General features: G+C 39.2%; 1 long non-coding RNA gene across 1 annotated transcript in view; it reads left to right on the forward strand.

Moving 5' to 3' along the window:
- The window catches only part of LOC106947428 (uncharacterized), a 53,782-nt gene that overhangs the window by 15,155 nt on the left and 17,402 nt on the right, over positions 1–21,225 (forward strand). Inside the window, exon 3 of the long non-coding RNA XR_001424987.1 lies at positions 9,678–9,767. This is a non-coding gene — a long non-coding RNA (uncharacterized LOC106947428). The remainder of the gene's footprint in view (positions 1–9,677; positions 9,768–21,225) is intronic.

The raw sequence follows: 21,225 nt of genomic DNA on the forward strand, positions 1-21,225 counted from the left end.
TTCACTCTAGGTGAAATATTAATTATATGTATAGAAATTATTTCGCTTAAAATGTTCCCCAGAATGCAGCATTTGTTTTTAATCTCATGTTTTAGTTGAAGACTAGATCAAGAACTAAAATGAGAAGAACGGATGACTAAATGAACAGATGAAGTGATTAATTAAATGCTGTCAAAGTGAAGTGCTGCTAAATTATCTCTAAGAACGTTTTTAAATGTTTAACAGAAACTATCAAAATGCTGACCTCTCCCTTAAACTAAAGTTTATTCTAGACTGAAACTGTTTGCAAAAGCCAAAACATAAAACAGTATAATTTAATGGTGGATTAAACTATGTTTTCGAGTTCAGAATAAATTTTACATGTTCCATTGTAGACGTAAGGTATGATCAGAAGAAGAAGAAATGATTGTTGGCACAGCAACGCTTTGTGGTCCTGGCCAACAGAGCAGCAATAATTCCTTCTGGAACATAATAACCTCTTACATATTAAAGGCAACACTGGAAGATTACAGGTTTGAGGGAAACATTTTTGCTCTTAGAGGTCGCTCAATAGATGGCAGAAAATACAGAATGTTAATTTCTACACAGCCGTTTTTCTGGCGTGTTTTGTTCTGTGAAACTCCCACAGGACTCTGCCAGTAAAATCAATGACTGATTGATTCGTCCAATTGACTCCTGCTTTTAAAACAAAAGTTCTGATTTGTTAAAGCAGAAACACTGAGCCAATGGAAGAAGTTCAAGCAATTAGAATATTGGGTTTCAGGACCTTTTCCCCTCTCAAACTGGTGTTTATTTCCAACAAACAGATGCCTTTGGACCATACTGAAACAATTACGTGTAAATTTCTCAAGCGCACAGACAGCCCTGAGTGTACACTGTTTGGAATTACATCTTTGGAGTTTGTTTTCCCCTCTTTTGGATTTTTCACATACAGCTCTTTAATAAATGCCAGAATGCCTGAAAGAACCCGAAGCTCAGGCGACATCTTCAGGGAACTTATGCGGATATCCGTGGATCAGCATCTGCCATCTGTTGTGTGTTGCTGAAACAAAGGTCTGCTTTATGGCAAACGTTTTTTTACATGTCAACACAAACAAGATGCACGTCTAAAAAAATTAATTCAAAAGGACTTGATGAAAAACATTGACGAGGCATTCGCTTAAAAAACCAACGAGCCACATCTTCAAAGAACCCAACGTAAAAAACTAAATAAAAAATTAAATCTCATAAATATGACTATCAACAGCAATTAATGTATGATGATGAATGTTGCATTCGACTTCTTCGACTGGAGAAGAAGACTGATCTTTTTAGTTTTCATCCTGCTCAGACGCACCAATTAAAGGACCAGAAATTACCCATAATGCATGCTGCTGATTGTGTGATCATATTTTCTACACTTCTGATCGGATTACAGAGAAAAGTTTCAAACATTTCTACTATTTATTTGCTGTAACTTGATATTTGAGACAAATATTTGACCCTCTTACAGTAGAATTTTTTTCCAACATGAAAATACAGTAAAGAATCCTGTAATTTTTTTTCTATGTACGATATAAATAATAGTGTCATCAAGAAAATATCTTTAATTTGGTAATTAAATTTTAAAAAAGTAAAATCCTGCTTATTTCTAGCATTTATTTATTATGGCTTATACCAAATGAAAGCGTAAAAATTCAGTTTCTCTAGAACATTTAGATTGTTGGATTCATCGAGTTTTTTAAATAACTATATTTTTAGTTTAAAAAATGTATGATTTGACGTAATCATAAAGAAGGCTGATGACTTCCTAGGCATTAAGAGTCACTAACCCAAAAGGTCATTGGTGAAGCTGGATGTTCACACATCATCGGAAAGATGAGTGGAAGGAAAAAGTGCACTGGAATAAGACACAAGCATCAAAACTAAAAGCAGGCTTGAGAGTATTTTAATCCAAAGCCCAGTTGAAAATTTGAAAGAATGATTTCCCATTTTTAATGGAATAACTGAAATAAATCATCTTGTACAGAAAAAATTAGACTGAATTATCAACATCCTTAAAACGTCGAAGTTACTGGTAAGAAATTCATTGAAATAATAAAATGAATACCTTGGACCGGTGACAAACTGGAGCAGTATAGATTTTCTTGCGGCTCACCTTCCTTCTCAACAAGCGATTCGCCTGTAACCTTTGACCCAACCAGGATATCGGACACCTTTAAAGCTCTGTTGTGAAACACAAAGCTGAGATTAATCACTGCGAGACACGGCACATTCCACTTTCTGTCTTCTTGATCCTGACACAGACAAATTAAGACATCATATCTCAGTCAGGAACCAGAGATCCAGTGTTCACTTTCCCAAAGCTTTCATGTGCAGCGCTGGGCCCCGCGTGGCCCCCAGGAGCTGATTAATCAATGTTTCCCCAGCCTGCTGCCCTACTCTGTTCTGCAAGTCGGAGAGAGCGATGGAAGGAGAAAAAACCCACAAGGTGCAACTCAAAACCCTTCAGGATTCCTGTCCCGTTGAGCATCGTGGAATATTCTGGGACAAACTGTTTGTGCGTCAACAGAGGGGAAGAAAAACCAGCATGTTCCACTTTTACCCTCCAGTTCATCCAGCAGGGACGAAAATGAAACTCCTTTTCCTCTTGAACCTTTTGATCAAATATCAACCACATGAGCAGATGTAACAGCAAAGACTAGATGTAAGTCTTGTCCTCTGGTTGATGTTCTGTGTTTTCAACAGTTTGCTGCATGTTCACTTCTTCCATTTGTCTTCAAGGTCCAACCGTCTGCCTACTGCTGCGTCCCAGGAGACACTTTGAAGCGGTTCAATTCAAAAGAGAAAGACTGAAATTTGGGCCACCTGACTGCGACCCAACATGGCGCCCTCTGAGAGGCGCCTCGGTGGATCAAATCTGGATCTGCTTTCAGGAAAGAACTGCAGCTTTACTTCCCGACTATCAAAAGCCTTGGAGTATTTCTAAAGAGATCTGACCTGAAGCAAATATAAATTTAGCATGAATATAAATTTAGCATGAAACGAGTCGATTTGATGTGTGTTTCTGAGAGATTTCCGCCTGTGCTTTCCTTCTGAAAGATTTATATTTCTGTTTATTCATCAAGTCGTGTTATTTGCCTGCCAAAATAAGTGTTTTCTTGTCTTTGCCTCCACTTCCTCTGCGTGTCTCCTGTGGATTTTCGAGTCTCATTTGGAGGCGACCCACAGCTGCTTTAATCCCTCTGGTGTTATGAAGCGCCCGCTCTCAGAAGAGATCGTTGTCACAGAGAGAGACTTAGGCCTTCAGCCACAAACCAAAGAAATGTGCAGGAAAGAGGTAGAAAGGAGCAGACCCTTCACCCTTTTATAGCCTACCATTACTGCTTTTACAGTTAGACCGGCCATGATCCATCCTGGGCCGCCGTTAAGCTCTTAGTCAACATCCCACATTGTCTTAAAGTCTTTCAAACAGCCATCGTCTGCTGCTGTTGTTTTTTTCCTCTGGCATCCTTAGGTGAACCTCTTCCACCCATCCTGACCTCAGATCAGTCCTGCTTGTTTTTAGCTTTACACACAAGATTATAGGCCGGAAAAGGATGTAAACAAGCGGCTGTGAATACGTAAGAGCAAACCCAGACTCAGAAAGCGTGTAGGGACTGTGAGATTGATGGCTGATCACTTTAGTGAGTAAGCTGACTGTCCGTGCCGGTGTAGTACCTCCGTGTTTGTGTTTATCTTGCGTTTGTCAGGCCGGCCGTGTGAACGAGCGCGACTGGAGGATTCCCGCGATGACAGTCCCAATCAATCACTGCAGCCACCAGAGTGCAGAGTTCAAGAGACATTTTGGCAGCGGGATGCACTGAGGGGCCTGCCAAGGCAAAGAGACCGAGCTGGAGTAATGATTGCCATTAGGCGCCTTTATGAATATTTATGACAAACATCTGCAGCATGAACACAGCTCGGTGAGTTAGCAGAGCCACGTCTTGTTCAGAGTCGATGCAGATGCTGGGAAGAAAAAAGCAGTTGTACATGTGATCTGTAAAGGTCTCAGGTGAGGTGCTTTCAGGTGTCTGCAGAAAAACCAGGTGTACCAGATTACCCTGAACGCCTCAGGATTTCAGAGATTTCAGGGACCAAAGCACAAAAACCAACCGGATTAAGATAACGTGCTTCAGCTGTGATGCTGTTATGAAATCAAATATGTTAACAATGTTTGAAGATTGAAGAGAAGCACTAAGTAAACTACAAAAGACCACTAGTGATGGTTCAGGATTTACCTATTCACAGATTTTAGAATAATCTCAAATGCATTTTAAAAAAAGCTGAAATATGTAGGAACCAATCCAGAAGCAGCTTTTATTTCACTTGTCACTGATTGGCTGAAACTCAAGGAGAGGAAATAAAGACAATCATGGATGTATTAATGTATATTTGATTATTGCACTATTAGAACAGGAAGTTGTTTTCCTTAGCCTCCACAAATACTAACTGTCCACTATAATTTTTATTTTCCTTTTTGTTGTCACCGTCCAAACATATTGAAGCTCCCTCATCACCATTCAGCATATTTATTCATCTCATTATTTTTCCATTTCCCTCTTGATTTCCAGTTTTATTTTTGGAGAAAATGCACAGAACAAAGTAAATCTAAACATAAAATAGAGTGGAAATGACTTTGTATTGTACGGCGTTTACAAAATTCACAAACACTGAAAACTTTTCCCAGACAATCAGGGGATTTTGGTGAATAACCTTAAAATGCAGACGGTGAAAAGTCATTTTACTTCTTCAGCATAAATCTGGAATTACCCTGTTGTATCGCAGAGATAAAACTCTAGACATACAAATTTCCATGTGTGGTCACCAGAGGGTTCGGTCACGACGGACTCAGATATGGTTTTGAAATGACTCATATTTATCCTCTCAGTGAATGTTTGTTTGAGTCTTAAATACCTGTCTGTGTTTCTGTATGCCAGTCTGAGAAAAAGAGTGGGCTTCCCCTGCTGACTCGGCTTCTCCCGGGTCCATTGTTATTATATTACTTAGCAACTTCAGCTTTCTTACGTTGCACCATGACGACTGCTCCTATAGGACAAATTATTTTAATGTATTCTTGCAATCGCTGCTTAGATGTGAAATAAGTGGAAAGACTCAAAGGTTTTAATGTTTGCAGTTTTGCTTAGCTTCTCTTTCTACTTTTATTTAATGAAGAAAACGATTCACATTGAGGAAAAAGACAAAGTTTATGACAGTTACACTCTGAGTAAACACAGACGCAAGATAATTGAGTGAACAGTGTGTGTTGTTTATAAGGATCAGGTATTTCATGTTTTCACTCCATACAAAATACCTGATCATTTATGCAGATCCACTTAATATTAATAACCTCTTTGTCCAAACAATAATAATGCATGACTGTGCAGAACTGTTAGCATTATTTTTCTTTATGTGCCAAATAAAGAAGCAAATACTTTACTGCAGCTGCTGTCTGAGGATTTTAACTCCCTGTCCGTCCAGCACATGTAGCGTTAGCTTGAAGTAATATTTTAGCCTAAATAAATAGCTCCAGCATTTTCTGATTTAGTGTTTTATTGCAATCAAAATTACAGATTTACAGGTGAAATGTTTGTAAGGAATTTGTACGATATTTGAGCTGATGTATGATGTTGAATGTGATTTTTTATTACTCCTTGTGTTGGTTGCAGACTGTAACTGGACATAAAGTGAGGCTGACGCAGCAGTCACTTAAACTCAATGTTTTGGACCAATTCAGAGAAAATTTGCGGTAAAATCAGAGGAAAATGTGGAGATTTGTTGATTTTGTGTGAATTTTGTGGATTTGTGAAAAACTGGAGGAACTTATTGATGTAATTTGGAGTCTAGAGGGCCACATAAAAAGCTGCGGCGGGCCAGATTTGGCCCCCGGACCTTGAGTTTGACACCTGAGAGCTTTACTGTTTTGATTTGGTTGCTCGTTCTGCTTTCCATCCACATTTAATATCTCATTAAATGTGTCATTTTTTTCCTCAACAACTTTTGGCTGAACTTTGCTCATATTTTCACACTTTTACACACTTTTCCATTTCTGACATTATGAATTTACATCAACATCATAAACTACAAAGTGGGCTCCTCATTTCTGAAAATAACCGTGTGCTGGATTTTTAGTGGTAGCTGCACTGGCACCCCTTAAATTTCATACAAAATTTTCCGGTAATCGTTCTTCTTAGACTATCAAAGAGAGGATCTCATTCAAACGGCAAAAAAAGCCCAAATTCACTTGGAAGCGTTGACAGCTTTCCAAAATGCTGGGAACTACTTTTCTCCCTCAAAGCTCAAGCAGCTGCAGGAGAATTGGCGATCCTTGATCGTACCGAATGGATTTGATGTGGGACTTTTTGTCTTAAGTGCACTTTATATGAGATGACACAAACAGTCACGTTTTCTGACTGATCCATGTTCAGCTCAAGTAGAGAGCCTCTTAAAACAGCACTCAGGATGTTTCAAATATTAAATCAAAATTAATCATAAATGTATCTGGGAACAACAGGTGCTTACACACACTTATCTAGAGTTACTGTTGAACACATGTAGCTCATCATAACCTTATCATCACAGTCACTTCAGATAAAATGGGGAAACGTTGAAAAGTTATGAAAATAAATAAATCTGAATGTTTTGAGTAGAAGGTGAAGCTGAAGCCATAAGCTTTAATTTTAGCTGCTTTGTTCTCCCCATGCCAAAAACATGGTAAATGTTCATCATGATTAGAACATGATATAATAAATTGCCTGAAATGCAGAACCAAAAAGGTCCAGAGGAATCCTCTGCAGGCCTGCGAGGCGGGCTTCAGTTAAAGCACAAATCTGCTGCGGGACGCAGTGTACTTTTACAATATTGAAAGAGCCCCAAGCCAAAGGTGGCTTCATAATTTTTAATGAGGAGAAGTTTGGAACCACCGGTTCAGACACACAGGCAAACACATTTGTTTTTTCCAGCACCGCGGTCGCAGCGCTAAACCAGGAGCGTGTGAGAGCTGGCTCTGGAAAAACAGAAACCAACTGGTTTTTCTAAAACCGTCTCTCCCAGTAAATCCCTGGTCCTCCCTCTGAGGGACTCTGAGATTCTGTGGAGGATTACGGCACACATTGATATCAGCAGTTTGATTTAAAAACACTCTTTAACAGAACAGGTGTTTGTGAAATCTCCTTTCTGATCTTAGATCAGGTTTTATAAACAGGAGTTCCACACATTGTCTTAGTCTGGATTTATAAACAGCAGCTGGTCATATTAAAAGACTAGACAGTGTTTTTAAACCGGCTCACAAACTGTAATTACCAATTCAACTGAAAACAATGATTATGAAAGCAGCCATGTGCATTCACCTAGACCAGTGTTTTTCAACCTTTTTTGAGCCAAGGTACATTGTTTTAATTGAAAAAATCACGAGGCACACTACCAACCAAAAAACAAAGATACTCTGTAGCCGCCTATATTACATATATAGTCATTCTTATCAAAGTGTCTTTAATAGGAATCCAATAAACACAAACATTTATTTTTATCATATTTCTTATTTCAAATTGCACTTAACATGTCCACTTCAAAAATACACCTGAACACCTGAACAGCCACAACACTGTCGTGTGACTAATTCTCTTGTTTTAATGTAAAATGCTCTGTACCTGCTGCCATCTAGTGATAATAAAATGACATGATTACGCCGCTAGTCACTACTACAGCAAAGACACTCAAAGATGGCATTATTTACAGATAATTCATTCGTTTTCAAAAATCTTTTAAGACCAATTACCGTATTTTCCGGACTATGAGCGCACCATATTATAAACCGTACCTTTAATTTTTTGGACACCCCCCGGAAACTTACAGGCCGCTGGTATGCTCTCGGTTTCCCATAAGGACCCAGCAGAGGGCTGCATCCTAATAACTGCTGGATATATTAAGGACGCAGTTCTCCGTCTCCAAATCCGGTTTTGTTCACGCCGAGTTTACGTGCAGCGGCATTATTTCCCTCCTGTGCTGCCAGATCGATACTCCTCAACTTAGAAGCTGCGTCATATGAGTTTGAAAACATTTCTCTGACGAGCCTGCTGCTAGCATGTGGTTGTTCTAAATGAAAATTAGCGCGTTCTTCTTTGATTTCCAATTTTGACTTCCAATGATTCATTTCCTGCTAGAGAGCCCCCTGGTGGTTGAAGTAAAATCCACAGAAAAGCCGCATGGTTCAAACCTGACGATCACTCACGGTACACTAGTGTGCCGCGGCACAGTGGTTGAAAAACTCTGACCTAGACTCAGAAAAATGATAGAGGCAGTGAGTGAGAACAGACAGAAGAGATCATGTTCACATTATCCAAGAGAAACCTGGCTGTCAGGGGGAACTGGGTTTTTCTTTCACTGTTTTCAAATAAATCCTGATGGTTTTATGAGATTTTAATTGACTTTTTGTGTCCATGAACCAACTTCATGTGCTTAACGTGTCATCAATCTGTCAGGAAACTACAAGTTTATATGTGGGCTATCATTTACATGTACGTACAAATGAATTATGCTAACACTGGATCCAAAAGTATGAAAGTAATTATAAAAAAAAAATCATGTCATGCATACATTAATAGAGATGTTCTTCCATTTAAGTAACATTGGGGATTTTTACTCAGTCTTTAAACTCAAATGATGTTTTTCAGTGTATCTGCTGTGTTTTTGGGTTTTTTCTGTTTTATTTTCTTGTAATTTGCTGGAGCTGCTGCCTGACTCCAGAGGTCATCACCTTTACTGCTCTGCTGGCCACAGACTGTTTTTATTTTCCAGTCTCGTCGTGTTTCTGCCTCTGAATGTTGCTGTCTTCTAACATTTGTTGACAATTACTTTATACCCTCAAGGCATGAAACACAAACCATTCTTTTGTGTTTCTAAGTTGCAGAACTTGTTTTAGTTGAATTAACATCAACTAAATATTATGCTGTTATCATATTTCTCTACAGTTGCAACTGAAGAAGCTCAATAATCTGATTTGCATCTTAAAGCAACATCCATTCATCTGTTTTCTATACCATTGCAGTTGTTCTTGAACAGATCACCAGTCTGTAACAGTGAACAGGATAATTAACCATGTTTAAGATTCATTTATGGACAGTGCAAAGACGCTCGCTGCTGGTCTTATCCGGGGAAAACTTACAAACTCTGTAAGAAAAGTGTTTGACTGAGATTCAAACTCAGGACGTTGTTGCTGCAAGGCAGCAGTGCTAACAATCCAGTCACCATAAAACCTAATTAAGCAGCTTTAACATTGTTAACCTCAACTTTATTTTTTATGGTGTTTAATGGAGTGCTTAAAAGTAATGTGTTAATGTTATCACCTTTCATCTTCCTCCTTTCATTCCCTCAAGACTCGGTTGTGCAAGTTGATAAATTAATTACTAACCTGCCTATTTTAATTATTTTTAGCTAAATATATTTGGGACAGGTTTTGTCATTTATTCAGATTGAAAAGAGACATAGTTTAAATGTGAAAATCTTTCTTCATAAGTTGTTTATACTGTTTGTTCAGCTGTTTGCTTCAGAAGTCTATAAACTGTGTTTTTTGCCATGAATTTATCTGCATGTGGTCAGAACAAGGGTTAGTCCTCCGTCTCTGGGATAACTTTAAAACTTTTTTTTCCATTTCTGCACAGGCTTGACTGAGATGCTGGAAGAACTTCAAGGCCGTGCCACAGATATTCATCACAAATCTTATTACCGACGCTGGCATTTTCCTGCCACAGGTGAGCTCACTCGCACCGAGCCGAACATGACGGGGGATTTCCCTGGAGGTCGCAGAGGGGTCGCTGGGATATCGGGTTAATGAAAACCAACATGGTGCAGGTTGTCTGGGTCTAAAGGAGGTGATAACGCTGGAGACAATTGGGAAATTTGTAGTCAGTTTTATTAGTGAAGCAGCCCCAGGGAAGTGTTTTAATTTAATTTAAATCCTAATGTAAAGCATGACTGGACTTTGCAGGTGTTGCAAGGTGCTTCTCAGAGTGATTAGCATATCAAACATTAATTCCAACCACACTTGGCACCATGTACCTTCACTCTATGCATACTTTATAAAGAAAGGGACGCCTGATGATATTAATGGGTATTTTTTATTATCTGTAGGCCATTAAATGTTTAGCCTACATGCAAAACACGTTTTGTTTTGGTGCTTCGTACAGAGGCGCATGCTAAGTTTAGCTCTGCTCTGAATCCTGTAAGTGACAGGATTCCTGCAATAAACATTTAATTATTTGAAAACATTATTAATTAGTAATAAAATTGCACCAGTTAATGTAGCTTCAAAACATTTTATTTTTTGTAAATTGGCATGTTTCCATTAAGCAAATTTATTTTCAAAATGTCAAATATATAATCAATGGAAATGCAACTTATGTTGCATTCAGTTATTATGAAAATTCTGCATATGTCTAAAAAGGATTAAAATAAATTTTGCTTTGTAATTTAGCACCTTGAAATTGGCCTCTGTCTCTTTAAGAAGCTCCTGCTCTTCCTGTTCTCCTCCGTCAGTTTGGTTTATTGATCTGCAGTATCTGAGCTATTTGAGCAAACCGTCTATTTAAATGCTCTTTGTATTTATTTCTGGATGTTATTGCAAATATTTTATTTCACATTGACCTTCTGTTGGCTCTTCATTCTTGGGCGTATTTTATTGTTACACATATATTTCCCTGGATAATTTCAGGGAATGTAACAGTGGATAAAAAAAACGATGCACATCAGGCTGCACACATTGTCCCCCATGTGAAATACAGTGAGGCTGGGACATTTTTACAGCTGCAAGAACATTATTCTTGTAGGGTGTGTGTCTTCTGTTGACAAAATGCTGCTTCACTCCTTTTGTTAAGGAGCCTTTTCATGCCTGAATGATTCGTTTGTCAGAGCAAAGTGGTTCATCAAACATATTGAAAATGTTTATATATTGAACTGAGTAAAAAGCAGCCAGAGTTTCCCCAGAGAACAAAAAGAGCTGCTAATCAAAACCACTTTAAAAGATACTGGAAAGTATTTCACAGCTAAATAAAAAGAAATGAAGAATGGGTCAGGATACTTCACGTCTCTTATCTCAACAACCAGCGGCTGTTCTTCCCATGAACCTCCTTCAGCTTTGTTAAAGGGGCAGTACTATTTATTTTCCAAGCACAGGGAGCCATTTTATAACACAAGTAACTATGTTACCTTCAGTTGTTATGAAAATGCTACATATGTCAAATTTGACTTTGCCTTGAAATTGGGCCTCTGTCTCTTTAAGAAGCGGCAGGTTTTTTTTCTGAAACTCCTTTCTGAAACGTTTTTACCAGCGTTGCTCTGAGAAGTAGCTCCTATTATGAGATCAGCAGATGAACAGCTCCACCAGGTGTTTGCTAATTGCTGCTGGCTAGTCTGAAGGAGCAGAGTGGAGGTCTGCTCTGTGAGGCAGATGCTCTAAAGCTTAGAGGATGAGCTGCGTCTCAAAGGTGGAGCTAGGGCCACTCAGGCGTTTTGCACAAGTGAATGGTTGCCATGGAGATTAAATGATTTCTCAGAAAAGAATCATGCAAACACTCCAGGTATGATTTAGATGAGATAATAACATGATGGTAAAGCTCAAAATGTTGATTTAACATAATACTGACATCAAATATATTTTTATCAAAAACTCATACTGTTCATCTGTTTCCCTCATGGTTGAGCAGAAAAATCAGGTTCAGAATATAACGGATGTGTTGTTTCTGATGCCGCCCTGGGTAAGTGCCCATGTATCTCCACTCTAAACGGCCTGTTTTGATGAAACACACCCGTACAGCAGTGTCGTCTCACTGACTCCCAACAGGACCGGGTTTTTGTCAACTGTAACCGTCACATTTAGTCAGTTCTGCGTTTCAAGCTCTGCCAGAAGCCGTTCTGTCATCGTCCCTCCTTCCACCCTTTGTCTGATAGTTTTCGCTGGATGTCACAGGCAGGCTTCCAAGAGATGCTCCCCAAACTCCGTCCCTACCTCTTCCTACTGTTGTTTATGGAGGAAATATCATCCAAACTCTTATTATTCCAGCTGGGCAGGAGATACCTCTGCCTTGGAGCTTGGCCCAGAGCAGAGAACGAGATCAGCACCAACATACATCCTCATCCGTGCCAAATATCTTTTTCATCCTTTCTGTCCGGGCTCAGAGAAAACAAACAAGGGGAAGTCACTTTACTACATCGCACTACCAGAAGGGAGACTTTAAAACAGGGTGTTCTCCACTTTGTAAGCCTTTTCTTCTGTCTGGAGGAGGGTGGAGTCATTTCAGTGTCAGAAATGAGGTAAGAAGTTTTACACCGGGGACTCTGGGGGTCAAACCGGGTTGGACTTGTTTTTTGGGCAGAAGCTGCCAGATCCAGGTTTTTTGCAGAGTTTAAGGGTCTTGACGCAAGGCGGCTTCCTGTTCCGCGCTTTGTGTCGGCGCTCTGCTCCAGCTCAGATTGAACACTCAGCAGAAGTTTGGTGGAATTTAATATAGAAGCTCCTTCATGATCCAGAAACAATATTTTATCTAAGTGCCGGCACCCCTAATTGGTGGGATTTAGAAAATACATTTACGGAGAATACTTTGTTTTTTCTCAGCAGTAACTAAAGCCAAAACACCTCCTTACGTCTGCACTGAAATCATACACTGTAATGATATAGTGCCCACATAAACCCTGTTTATTAGCTGCAGCTAGGCTTTCTGGGTTTGTCTCATTCTCCATTTATTCCTTATATTACATTCAGACATCCTCTAAACTCATCAGTTTTTCAAGTGCAGCTTGCCTTCTCTTCAGTTTACACATTTCAGACCGTATTAAACTAATTTAGACCTCATAAAATATAATAAAAACTTTCAATTCTGTCTAGCATTAGATATTAGGCATCGGTGTAGGTTTAGAAAGTAAAAATGTAAACAAACTAGACACGAGAAATGAAACTGAGCTTTAAGGAAACTTAAATAAGAAACTTTGATGTCAAAGTCTTGGGTTCAAATCCCTGCAGGTTCTCTCTGCAGTTTGCTCTCACAAAAGGTTTGTTTCAGTTTATTCTTTTGGGGGGGGATTTGTGTAAAACAGCAGGAATAAATCTGTAACTTTTATATTTTTAGTAGTTCGTCAACATGATGTAATCTGTTACCCAGGAAGTGGATTTAATAGGAAGTTATTTTAAATAATTGAACACAGGATCTTTATTTTGAGAAAGAAGATCTAAAAAGCTGCAGAACAAATATAAACTTCCTTCCTTAAAGGTGTTGGGGCAACTTGTCTGGTTCACCTCCAGTGTTTTCTCAGATTTGTCTCCTGAAGAGGCAACATGGCCGCCTTACAGTCAACGTGACAGTTATCAGATTTATGATGAGAGACCCTAACAGGAGTCAGCTGCTCCTTATTGGGTCACTGAGGATGTTTTCACACCTGATGGTCCGGTGTTGTAACTCAACGTTTGTTACAACTTTAGCTGCTGCGGTTTCCTTTCACACTTTATAGAAGAAGTTATGCAAACTCTTTGAGAAACCTGTTCCCCTCCTCGCCGTTGTAGGATTTCTATTCCATCTTTGGCAAAAGACAACAAACCATTTTCCCTGCTAGTGTCAGACTCAAGCGTTTGTTTAGGTTGTATTTACCCAGAATGCCCTGTTCTGTAGTCTGCGGCCACATATGCAGCGTTCACTTCAGCCAACCGAGGCGTAGGCTTGTATTTGGACCAGATTTCACTGTTTTGGTCCACATCAGAGTTTGATTAGCATTCATACTTCCACAAACAAACCGGACTTTCTAGGCAAACAAACTAGAGTTTGATTAAAGCAAACTAAACAGACGAATTAGATAAATGCTCTATTGATTGGCATATTAGGACAGCATCTTCTTACTAGGATCAGGAACGTTTGGCAGGAGCTGAAAATGTGAAATTATGAGCAGAAGCAGCTTATAATATAATCTTTTTTCCACAGCAGTGGAAAACACTCTTTTTGTTTTTGTGATGAGTTTTTTGGCTGCTCAGGCCGTCTGCTTGTCCTCTCCACTGGAGGGAGATGAGGTGGTTCGGGTGTCAGGTGAAAGTCCCTTCCTAAGGTATTTTGGACCGGTCCCACTGGGAGGAAGCCGCTGGGCAGACCTGGAACACAGTGGAGAGATTATGTCTTACGCTTGGCCTGGGAAAACCTCGGAATCCCACCGGATGAGCTGGGACGGGGAGCTCTGGGAATTTCTGCTTAATCTGCTGCCCTCCTGACTGGCCTTCGGATGACGGATCCACTTTTTATACGTTACTAAGAATAAAAGAACTGATTCTGATTCATAAAGCGTCCTGTGTACAGAGGAGCTCATTGACAGGAGTTTGGATTTTTTGTCTTTTTAAGGAAAACACTGTCCTCTCCTGTACTCTGAGAGTATTTTTCACTCTTTGCTCTCTCTTTTTGTGTGAACCTTCCCTACCTGTCAGACCTGGCCTTGTGTTTGACACAGTGGTGTTGAAGCTTCCTCCATCTAAATCAGCCACTTAAGCGCACCATTTAATGCTTTGTTAACCACGTTAAAAAGCTGAGTGCTTCATTGTGCCTTCTGTTAATGTGGCGAGCAAAAAGAGGTTGAGCAAAATTACTCACCAACAGTCAAAATGATTATTTAAATAAAAAAAACCATATTTTCCTTCTTTGTTCTGAAGGTTCTGGTCACTCTGCATGTTTTCTCTGCTCCAGCAGCAGCAGCAGCAGAAACCTGCAGATGACTGACCTCACCTCACAGGTTCCCACTTTGTGCTTCTCTCCATCTCTCTTTACAAATTGCTGATAATTAGCCCAGGGAGAGAGGTTTTTTCTTTTTTGAGAGTGTGTCACTAATTGTGCCACTTTATTATTTTTCTTTTGTGGCACAGCTGAAAGGGACTGTTTGGTGAAAAACCAGGAGCTGCAGCAGCTGCTGCGTTTATGCCACTCGTGTTTTGACTGCCGCTGCCGATTCAGACCTGACTGCGCTCCTCTGTTTGTGCACCTCTGCCCTGCGGCGCTCATGGCGGTGGGCGGTAGGAAAATGAAATGGTGCATGGCAGAAAAAAAAACCGACTCCGTTTGTTTCTGATAGCAAGAATTATGGAAATGATATTTAAATGGCCATTTGCCTGTCTTTTTATCAGCTGACCTGGCAACCTGAAGCCATTCTTCGTATGTTTATCTGCGCATGCACTTGATTGTAGCCTGTGTAAGTATAGCTATGTGTGTGTGTGTGTTTGAGTTTACTGATTTGAATTTGTGTATGCATTCAAATTTCCGTGTCAGAGATACTTCCTCATTTTACCTCCTTCAGTTTGCATTTTATGGCAACGGTTCTGCCTGTTCACATGGGATCTAAAATGTTTCTCAGGTTGATTTAGGACAACAAACTGAGCTCTGCTGCTGGTGTTGAAGATCTAATCTACATGGGAAAGTGTGTGTGCGTGTGTGTGTGTGTGTTTCCCAGTGCTGTATTTTCATTTCTGTGAAAAGCTGCAAAATTATACTAAATATTTGTAATGGAAAATCTCTTATTGGCTGCTATGTGTTAGAAAAAAGTTCACAGTTCATAAACATGATAACACCAAACCCAAAGTAAAACGACGTGGCGGCAGCATCTTAAAAACAGATTTTTCTTTTTCATTAAGGTGGATGAAATTATAAAGTTTAAAGTTTTCACCTGAACCCTCCAGGTGTCTGGAAGAAAGTTGAAGAGGGATTTAATTTCTCAATATCTCAATGAGTTTAAACATAAATCAAAATCAACAAAAATGACCAGAACAAAATTAAAAAGATTGGACATCAATCATCACAACAGAGAATCATCTAAACCAGAGGAAAGCCTTTCAGATTTATTTTATTTTTATTGTTATTTTTAAATGAATAAATACCTATTTTTTATTGATTTATTTAATATTTTTATTCCTTGGATGCTGGTTGTTTAGACCTGTTTGTTTTGTTAACATGATTCTCAGGTGTTTGCATGTGGAGTCCTGTTGATGGGAAGCTGCCAACAGGTGGAGTAGTCCTACCTGTCAGTACCGACTGAAGACTTCCTGACAAAATGCACTATCATGTCACATAATGCATTTTATTATGTTTCATAACAGAGTCCCTTTGAGTTTTCTAAAATTTAGATCGAAGGACTAACACGTCTTCTAAAAATCAGTCGTCCTCCTGCACAAATAACGGTTGGATGATTAAATCGGCTGTTTGAAAACAAACCAAAGTTCCTTAAATCTGCTTTCCTGATAGTTTGCAGCCACTCTTTTCTTAAGCTTCTTTTTTTCATCTTTGACTCTGATTTTGCTTTAATTCCCTGAGTGTAATTTTCTATGCCTGTACCTGCAGTTTGGTGTGAACTTAAAACCGCCGCGTTTTAACTCCCTCAGAGAAATAAAGCCGCGGGTCGCTCTGACTCTCTGCTGATGGGATCAAGTACATCTTCAGGGAAGAATCTTTCTAAAGGTTACTGCAAGTTTGCCAAACATTTTTCAAGTGCTGCAGAATGAAGGGAAGGAGACGATGAGCTGTTAAAAAGCTACAAAAGCATTCAAGAGGGCTTTTATCAATCTGCCAGCAATATCCCCATTTAGATATATTCATCTGTCAAAAGAGTGTTTAAAACTCAAACAGCCTGTTCAAGAACAAAAGGTTAAAATAGACATTTTTTCCCTGAAGACTTTATAAACACATCTGAAAAGGGCTTTGAACGTGTTCTCTAATCACAGCTGGCAGAGACTGCAAGGATTTGTTTTCTTTCAAAATCCCGATAACGTTGTAGTGGAATCAGTCTGTGAAATGGTCAGCATCAGCATTTAGCAAGAAAAAGAAACTTATATTTAGGAGCATCTTGTATAGGATGGGAGATCCTTTTAAAACCAACAAAGTCATATAGAAGATGGATGGAAAACACGTTTCATTAAAAATCTTTGTCCTATGTGAGGAAGTAATTTCCTTATATTTAATAAAGGATTTGAACAATTTACCTTTAATAACCTGGTAATGTTAGATTTTAGCATGGTTCCCCAGAGGCCTTAAAGGTGAAGAATCTGCTTAGTGAGCCACAGTTACCACATTAATTTCAATTTTCCAGAGAAGATCTCCTGTAATTTAGATAATGACACAGTTCCAGAGCCATTCCCATTCTCAGGGGTCAGATATACAATTTAGTCATTTTTTTCTGGCTTATTAAACAAACAAATAAGGAGTTGCTTGGTATGAGTCCGGCTGTGGTAACAGCAGACACACACTGTGAAAGCTGAAATTGCTCGACAGCTTCTGTCTATTATTAAGCAACACTCTGTTCCTAATGGAGCTTGAAACATCCACAAGGTCAAAAATTTCAGATTTCTTCGTGTGAGCTACTTATGAGGATGATCGAGTTAGTCGTAGAAAGCATATCATCAGGTTTGGTCGCCAAAGTTTTGTGGTCTCTGCTGGGAAAAGATTTTGTTTTCTGGATCAACAATTTAACATAATTCTTCATTTAAAGACAGTTTTTGTAAGTTGGTAAGAAAAACCTGGAACAGTTTGTAGTGTAAGTTTGGAGACCTTATAGTGACACCAAAGTGATGATCAGAAAATATATTCTGAATGAAAGACAGCTTCTTTATGACAGCTTGGGTCGTAGAGATAACTGGCCTGGTAAAAACCGGCCCATTGTTGCACACCTGGCTTCGTACTGATAACTGTTGAAGTTTTAAATGTTACCCAATTGCTAACGTTTGCCGTTGCTAAGGTGACATTCAACGCTTCCTACACTGCCATACTACAGTGGTAAAACAGCACAGAAAATCAACGTCATCGTTCACAACTTCTTCTGTTCACTGATTGGCCCAGTCGAGATTCGACTGATGAAATCCAAGTCAATGGGGGAAAATACGAAAGGAAGATGAGAATCAAGCAGAATGGCATAGAAAGGCAATGGCCAGGCTAAGAGACTGGGCTACACCTGGGGTTAGCCTATTAGCAAATGTCTGTCAGTAGTGATTAGCTACCGTAGCCCAACCTTGATAACTCCACTTGGATAGTGAATCAAAATCTGGTACAATGTGAACAAATTGGAAGTTAAAGATGGGCGTATAAGGTGTCCTGATTTCAAAAACTGTCTGTAGATTTTTAGAATGTTTTTAAATTTTCCAAGTTTCCAAACTTTTCAAAGTAAAACATGGAGTTTTACTTTGAAAAGTTAAGCCTCGTAAGATGTGGGAAACATCTGCCCTTACTGAAGGTGACATTCTGCTCCTCAATCAACAAAAGGATGAGAACAGAATGCTGGAGACTCTAACAAGTCTGAAATAAATGCAGCTGAGCTCTGGATCTACAAAGATGTTCACTAAGAGGATGACAACCTGAGTAGATTAAGACATGATGGGGGATCTAACTCGCTCCGTTTCCTCTGAGGCCTAAAACAACATCAGGTGTGTTTGACTTCACAATTAAGACCCATCAGGCTGAAGGATAGGCAGGGAGAAACAGGAATCCCCTGGTGGCTGATCAGCACCAAATTGAAATGGACGCGCTGAAACACGAGCAGTTCGGCTCCTGATGGACTGAGTGGCATGAGTTCACTGCTGCTGATCCTTTCAGCTTCAAACTTTACAGCATACAGGTCCAACAGAAGCTCATAGTAAATGAACCAACAGATACTTACCAATATTTATCTAAATTCTGCTCACTTTCTTATTCTTCCTTTCACTTTGTTTTAATTTGTAAGTCAGCTCACCTGTTTTAATTTTATGATTTCTTCTTGCTGCATCTTTTCTTGTTACTTTCCATGTTCATGTTTTAATAGTGGTTTAGTTTTAGGTCATAAACTTGTCAAACCTTCTCATGTCAGTGTTTCTGTGATAAAGGTGAAGAAACAAGTCAAACTTGTGCCATCATTTTTTTCATCCCATCAGAAAGACTTAACGCCCGGTCTATTATTCTTCATTTAGTCTGTTTTGTTAAATGGAGACGGCAGCAGCTGAACCTGACAGGATAAACCCAGAAGGTTTAGTTTTTGTCCTTCGACGGCTACGCTCATCAACTCATTTATTTCAAAGATCAGTTAATGCAAAGAAACGTGTCAGGAAGGGCCGGGTAATAAATCAATAATATATATCATGACAGACACGTGATCAATATCAATAGGTAATACTTCTGATAGAAAAGTTGGTAATTTCATTCCAGAACCGCACAGCATTCTGGGCCGTTAGCTGCCCAACCGCTCACGGCCAGCTGGAATCAACTAACTCACTCACTCTTTGGTTACCTAGCAACAACACATTCCGTAACTTGTGGTTACCTAGCAACAACCTGTTGAGTAACTTCTGCAGCTGCAATTTACTCATAACTGCCTAAAAATAAAAAAACAATAGCGTGGAAACGTCACACCACCAGTTTGGTAACTGATCAATAATTATTGATATTGACTGATATGAAATGTTTCTATTGTGATCGGTTCTTCAGCCACATTGTCCAGCTTTAGTGTCAGGTTCTTATAACGGTTTTCAAATCCTAAATCTCATCTCTGCTGTCTGAACTTGTTTTTTATTGTTCCACAGAATAACAGAATTAGAAACTTTAGACACTGTGATCGATTTACTAGAGATAAACAAGTTTTTTTTTTTATTGTTTAGTAACAGCCACAGCTTATAAGATGGAAAGGAAGTAACATTTTTCTTATGTCACTTTACAAGTATTGGATTCCCACAGTCACTATAAACAGGCGTCCGCTGATATTTGGACCATATTTCACCATGCAAATCTCTACACCACAGACTGACAGGACAATAAGGTTTTATTTATAATATTTCTACTTTATGCACAGAAAGCAGAGGGTTGCTGCGCTTTGTGGAGCCGCATTTGATCCGTTTAAGACCAGGTGAAATCAGGCTGAGAGATGGATGAAGATATCGCGGCTCTCTGGGGTGTTGGTATTGTTGAGATTTAGAATCTCAATCGATGAATCATAATTTGTATTGACACACGGAGCATAAAATCAGCCAAGAAAAGCATTCAGACTTTACTTATTTTATTAACTTTCAGCGCTGAAAGGAGACACTTTACCATTACATCCGAGAAGAGTTTCTAAAAAAGTCTGTGCAGCGTCTGAGGAGAAAGAGGAGGGCAGCTGATTATATGGACGGAAGACACTCCCTGAAATCATACCATGCCTCTGTGGCCTGATAAGTTTCTGTTTCTCGTGAGAAATGGACCTTGGTGTCTAACAGAATCAAAAATGTAACTCTTTACTATGGGCCCTTTGTCTAACAGCGTGTGACTCTTTCTCGGCCTTGGTAAAGCATCTCAACACCTAATAGTAATCATAATGATTTAACTAATTTACTAATCTCAACAGTATCAATTCATGCCCAGGTATCTCTGTGGTGTTTCCATTACAGTGATGGAGGAAGAGGGTAATATGCAAAGCCAGGGCTCATCTCGGGGAATAGCAGCTTCAATCTATCAGGGCCTCCTTTACCCGGGTCAGAGAGGCAACAATGGAGAAAAAGATAGACATGAAGAGGCAACGGAGGCATTTTCAATCTCATTTTCCATCTCAACAGGTCATTGTTATTGGATGGTCATGGAGCTGATGGCGTTTTTTATGGGTTCATCTTGAAAGAAAAATGACAACCAGATTGATGGTGGTGCTTAGAAACAGAGCAGTGTTGAAACACGGAGACGGATCATTCTTACCAGGGAGGAACTTTAGCTTCAATGTTTAGAATCCTCTGTTTCAACACTGCTGTGATTATAATGCAGATTATTGGTCATCAAATGCTGTTATTATTTAAAAGAGGAGGCTTAAATCAATGAGCAGAAACTTCACCCAGAGAGCAGGATAGTCAACCACTTCACTACTTACATATTTCACTTTACAGCAGCAGAGCAGTTAGTATTATGTTAGTTTATACATGAGAATTACTTCCTCTGAAAAGGTTTCTTTGTTTATTCACAAATCCAAACTGCTGAAAAGCACAAAATATAAAGTACACTTTAGTTTTCAGTAAGTAAAGCGATTGAAGCAGATCTATAGTTTCATTGTGTTTGTCTACAGTCATGGTCAAGTGACTTTAAACTGAATTTTTAAGCTTTGAAATGTGTGTTTTTCACTACTTTTGTGCTGATTGAACCTTTTTTGTGAGTTTCTTAGGTTATTATACAAAGCGATTTCATGCAGATTAATTCATCCTTGAGCTCTATTAGCCTAAACAGG

The sequence above is a fragment of the Poecilia latipinna genome, unplaced genomic scaffold (genome assembly GCF_001443285.1).
Source record: "Poecilia latipinna isolate Pla-1442-1.1 unplaced genomic scaffold, P_latipinna-1.0 Scaffold240, whole genome shotgun sequence".
Classification (NCBI taxonomy): Eukaryota; Metazoa; Chordata; class Actinopteri; order Cyprinodontiformes; family Poeciliidae; genus Poecilia; species Poecilia latipinna.